The sequence below is a fragment of the Phyllostomus hastatus genome, unplaced genomic scaffold, assembly GCF_019186645.2.
Source record: "Phyllostomus hastatus isolate PE091 unplaced genomic scaffold, TTU_PhHast_1.1 phas_contig_209, whole genome shotgun sequence".
Taxonomy (NCBI): Eukaryota; Metazoa; Chordata; class Mammalia; order Chiroptera; family Phyllostomidae; genus Phyllostomus; species Phyllostomus hastatus.
This window is the reverse complement of record NW_025333735.1, coordinates 24,483,133-24,489,133: the sequence shown is the minus strand read 5'-3', so window position 1 is coordinate 24,489,133 and position 6,001 is coordinate 24,483,133.

The following is a 6,001-nucleotide window of genomic DNA, read 5'->3' as shown; positions in this document are numbered from 1 at the left end:
TAAAACCACAGACTAATTAGGAAATGATCTTTAACTTTGAGAATTTTCCGTAAAACTAATATTTTTCTTTTTAAACAAAAAGTGTGTATACATATGACAATGATGTTTATCCTGAGATTAACTTAATGTACTGAAAAATACTTTAAGTTCACTGTGTTTTTTCAATGAATAAGGCTGTTGAACTGATTTAGAATTAATAGAACTAATAGGTGAAGAATCAATGTATGGTCTAGAAACTTTAAACTGGGCATCCCTCATTATGATGTCATCTTGCATACCTGGACTGCTAACCAGAATGTTAGATAATGCTTGTACGTCTATACCTGTGTCTCTGTAGTGAAACATCTGACTCCATGGGGTGGCTTTTAGTGCACAACACCACCATTTCAGGTTCTCTGTATGTGTATTTAACAAGAACCATTCCTATGTAAAATGTGTGTATACAATTGTATGCATTCATTCTTATTGTGAACCTGTACATTGCAAAGAAGTAGTATGGAAATTGGTAAAGCACTAAAGCACAACCACAGAAGAAAATGGTGTGCAGTTGTTAAACTTGATGTAGCATGCCCTGGCCAGTGTGGCTCAGTGGTTGGAACATCATACCATAACCAAAAAGTTGTGGGTTTGATTCCCAGTCAGGACATGTACCTAGATTTTGGGTTCATCCCCGGTCTGCCCTACAATTTCCCAGCCCCAACATAGATGCTCGGTCTGGGTGCTATGAAGGCAACCAACTGATGCTTCTCTCTCATTGATGTTTCTCTCTCTTCTTTCCTCTCTAAAAAAGCAAATGAAAATGTCATTGGGTAAGGATAAAAAAAAACTTGATGTAGTTTAATTGTAATACTTAGTTTCTAAAAGTTTTTCTATTTTTCATAGAAAAGACTGACATTTGAAAAATTGAAGCAATTATTAATTGATTTTTGTATTTGGGATATTTTAAATAATTGATTGTCCAATAACAGTTTAATAGTTGTAAAGAGTTTTAAGTAAGTAAACTTTCCAATTCTGTGTGATAATTATGATGGATTTTTAGTTGGTACAAGTGTATGTTTGTTTGCAGCTTTATTTTTTTATTTTTAAAATATATTTTATTGATTATGCTATTACAGTTGTCCCATTTTTCTTCTCCCCTTTATAACCCTCCATCCCTGTCCCACCAGCATCCTCCTTACTTCCTATCCATGGTTCATACATATAAGTTCTTTGGCTTCTCCATTTCCTATATTATTCTTAACCTCCCCATGTCTATTTTGTACCTACTATTTATGCTTCTTATTCCCTGTACCCTTTCCCCTATTCTCCCCTTCCCCTCCCTGCTGATAACCCTCAATGTGGTCTCCATTTCTATGATTCTGTTGCTGTTCTAGTTGTTGTTTGCTTAGTTTGTTTTTATTTTTTGTTCTTTTAGTTCAATTATTGATGGTTGTGTTTTTTGTCATTTTACTGTTCATAGTTTTGATCTTACTCTTTTTCTTAGATAGGTCAATTTAACATTTCATATAATAAGCCTGGGTGATGATGAACTCCTTTAACTTGACCTTATCTGGGAAGCACTTTATCTGCCCTTCCATCCTAAATGATAGCTGTGCTGGGAAGAGTAATCTTGGATGTAGGTTATTGCCTTTCATGACTTGGAATACTTCTTTTCAACCCCTTCTTGCTTGTAAGATTTCTTTTGAGAAATCAGCTGATAGTCTTATGGGCACTCCTTTGTATGTAACTATCTCCTTTTCTCTTGATGCTTTTAAGATTCTCTCCTTATCTTTCATCTTGGATAATGTAATTATGATGTGCTTTGTTGTGTGCTTCCTTGGGTCCAACTTCTCTGGGACTCTTTGAGCTTCCTGGACTTTGTGGAAGTCTATTTCCTTTGCCAGGTTAGGGAAGTTCTCCTTCGATTACGTTTTCAATTTCTTGTTCTTCATATTCTCCTTCCGGCACCTCTATGATTCAGATGTTGGAATGTTTAGAGTTCCTGGAGGTTCGTAAGCATGTCCTCATTTTTTTCAATTCTTGTTTCTTCATTCTGTTCCAGTTGAATGTTTATTTCTTCCTTCTGTTCTAAACTGTTGATTCAAGTCCCAGTTTCCTTCCTGTCACTGTTGGTTCCTTGTACATTTTCCTTTATTTCACTTTTCATAGCTTTCACTCTTTCCTCTACTGTGGGACCATACTCAACCATTTCTGTGAGCATCCTGATTATCAGTGTTTTTTACTGTGTAGATGATAGGTTGGCTATCTCTTCATCCCTTTGTTGAATTTTTTTCTGAAGCTTTGATGTATTCTCCCACTTGGGACATCTTTTCCTCAGTGTGTCTGTTACATAGTAAGGGGTAGAGCCTTAGGTGTTTCCTCGGGCGGGGCAACCCTCATCACTGCTTTATGAGGCTGTATGTGGGGAAGGGGTTCGAGAAGGGAACCATGAGGCTTTCTGGTCTCTTTACAGGCTTTCAGTCACTTCCTGCATTACCCAGAAGCAGATTGGGCCCTTCCGGTGCTGATTCTCAGGTGGGTGTGTTTGTGTACATTTTAGGGCCCGGTAAGTCTCTCCAATGAACTCTCCTGTGAGACTGGCAGTTTCTCCTGCTGCCTGAAATACCACAGGTTTTTTCAGTCAGAGGTTTTGAGACTTTCTTTCCCTGCACCGGGATTCTGGGTTGGATGGGTTATCTCATCCCCAGTTGCTCCTCCCAGTTTATGCTCACACAAATGTGGGACCACCTGCTCTACCAGCCTCCACATCGCCCACCCAGATCCTCTGGCCGCTGCCTTGCTGTGAGTCCTCTCAACCCAGGCTGCCTGTCTGCGTCCCTCATACCAGTCTGGATGAATGTTTCTTCTTTAACTCCTTGGTTGTCAGATTTCCATACAGTTCAATTTTCTGGCAGGTCTGGCTATTTTTTGTTTTTAAATTTGTTGTCCTTCTTTTGGTTGTGTGAGGAGGCACAGTGTATCTACCTATGCCTCCATTTTGGCCAGAAGTCCTATTTGAGGCTTTAAATACAGGACTTAGAATATTTAGATCAGTTAAGAAAAAGTCATTGCATTAATTTAATTCTTCTAATTTTGTTTTATGGTTGAATTTTTTTGGTGAATGAGCAGTTGTGTGAAAGTCATTTTTGGGTTTCCCAGTTATCTCTCCAATTTCACCACTGGAATATAGACATTTTGCATTCTTGTGGAATTCAAAACATGTGTGTGATTTCTTTGGCAGAGACTGCTACTGATCTCTCAATTTCCATTCCCTTCTTTGTCCTTAGTAAACCCCATATTTTAACTTGTTACACCTGCCTTACATCTAGGGAGGAAACATTAGCACTTCTTGGACTCCTTGGAAACTAGGTGGGGTCATTTCACTAAGTTCTGTCCAAAGAGGTGTGAACAGTAGTGATGTGTGCTTATTAAAAGAATGGGTATGCTTTGCTAGCCCTTTCCCCTTCTTTAGAATGCCACTGGTCTGAAGGTAATTGTGAAGGACAGTGGACGCACAAGGAAGAAAGAGCTTGTATCCTTGAAGTCATCACTTAGCCATGTCAGCTGTGGGCCTGCAATCCAGATTTCTCTTATTTAAGCAATATTTTTATTCCTACATTATTTTGGGGTTTCTTCTGGCATCTTATTTTCCTATCTATATGGGCTTGTCAAGATGAGTTGTAAAATATTAAGAAAAGTGAAGTCTCCGTATTCCTAGATTATGTTTTGGAAAGGTTTAATTCCGTTGCTGTTAATGGAGGCTCAATAGATATTTGTTTAATCCCATGAATAAAGTTAATGTGCCAGATTACAAAGGTGGAGACAAGAGTGAAATTCTGTCACACTTAAGGTAGATTCTCATGATCCCAAAAGACCATGACTCCGTATATGTAACTTTCTGAACTGTACAGTAAAAGCTGGCCCAGCATCATCACATCATTTGGGCAGTAGTTCCTTAAGAGCTACTCAAAGTTCTACACCTGCACTGACCAATATGCTGGCTGCTGACTGCATTAGATATTTAATTATGAATTTCAATTAAATTTTATTTTCTCTTTACAGGCACACATGGCATATGCCTGTGATACACAGTACAGATATAGAACATTGCCCTCATCTCAGAAAATTCTGGACAGCTCTGTTCTAGATATTGAGGGAAAATGTATATATTTTGTATTTCTTGAAGTTCCACGTGATACGGGATCCTTCACATGTAGTGAATGGAAACTTTAGACATCACCCTGCCACAGGGACGTGCTCAGGGATAGAGCTGCAGTTGGATTCTTCACCTGGCTGTGATTCTGATGGTGAAGGGCTCCATTCCATTGCTCAATTGGGCTGCAGTCCCTTCCCCTCTGTAATGTAAATGCTTGAAGGAGGGAGCACATGGTACTCAGAGGAGTATTGGCTGCACCCTCACCCACCTCACCTGGAAACCTTTCAGTTCTAAAACTGGGTTGAACAGGAAACTAAATTAGTTCATTTATAGAGTTCTGTAAATTGTATACTTATTAGCTGTAAATTGCTTCAAATTGCAATGTCCAAATTGAGGCTTCTTGGGAATCAAAATGACAAGCAGAATGTTTGTTATGTAAGAGCAATCAGAAAAGTGATCGACCCTGTGAAAACTTCAGAGGCAGAGGCAGAAAGGAGTACTTCTCTGAGTTTGGGGATGGGGATATGGGGATAAAGGTACATTCTTGTTGCACCCTATTGAGTCCCATGCTATATTTGTAAATTTTATTCTCACCACCACTGAGTGAAGTTTTTACTCTTATACCCATGTTTTAGAAAAAGAAAGCGGAGGCTTGCCAGGTTAAATGTCTTGCTCAAAGTTACTGTTAAGGTTGAAAAGAGCAGAAACTCAAAGGCCTTGGTATGTCCTTGCCTCCACTAAGCTCCCCTTCCCTTGGTAGTTTATCAACAACAGGCTGATTACCTAGGCTGGAGTTAGCTGAAGGGGAGAAGAGCTTGACACCAGAATGAACCTGAGAATGAAGATGCCTACCTATTAAGATCTCCTTGTGTCTTAAATGGGCGTAAATTAAAAACAACAACAGCAGCAGCAACAACACAACAACAACAACAACAAACCAAAACAGGGCCTAGCAGGCACTTTTATACAGGGGCCTCTCATGCAAACCACACTTCAGGGAGAAGCCTGCACTAAGCTTTCTGCCTCCTAGACTAAACTTCCTTTCTATATTGTTTCTACTATTTGAGCTCATCCTGGAGGATTTCCTAGAATCTTATGTCAACCAATAGGCCTGAGGCTTCCCTGTCCAATTAAGTCATTGCAGCTTTATTCCCATCAACATCTTCACTAACCATCAGAACATCTCCCTTTTGACTAATAAGGCCATGCTTTTTAGACCAATCAAAGTGCAAGCTTTGGAGTCCTCATTTGGGAACTTCTATATAAGCCATCCCCACTCTGTCTGGGAGAGCACACTTATAGGGCAATTGTAGCATAATATGTAGGGCATCCTGAGAGTCCCTTTACTAGAACCTCTCCCTATTGCATGCAGGTCAGCTGTACTTGACCTGAGCACATTTCCATATGAACATAGATTATCCTGTGTGTCCTGGTCCTTCTGCTTGCAAATCCTCCAACTCCAGAACAAGTTTTATATTTACAGTGCTGTGTGTGTCTGTGTCTCTGTGGGATAGTGGGAGAGAAAAGATGCACAGCCTGGATTGCTTTGGGGTAAAATTTGTCTTATCCAGGACCCCACAGACAATGTCATATGCTTGCACATTATTTTTCATATACCGATGCAAAGGAAGAGGGAAAGTGGCCCTGGAGGTTTCAGAGTATGTGAGAAATAAGAGTTATAGAGGTCATATAAAATCTTTATGTAGTACTTGGGTAGTATGAAATTTCATATTAGAATCTCTCTAATGAGTTTTAAGTTAAAATAGGAGTCATTTTAACTTGCCAGAAACTTCAGTTACTCCCAGTCATCTATTCCCCAAGGTTTCACATTAATTATGGTCTTATTCTCTTGGCTGTGGGTCCTAA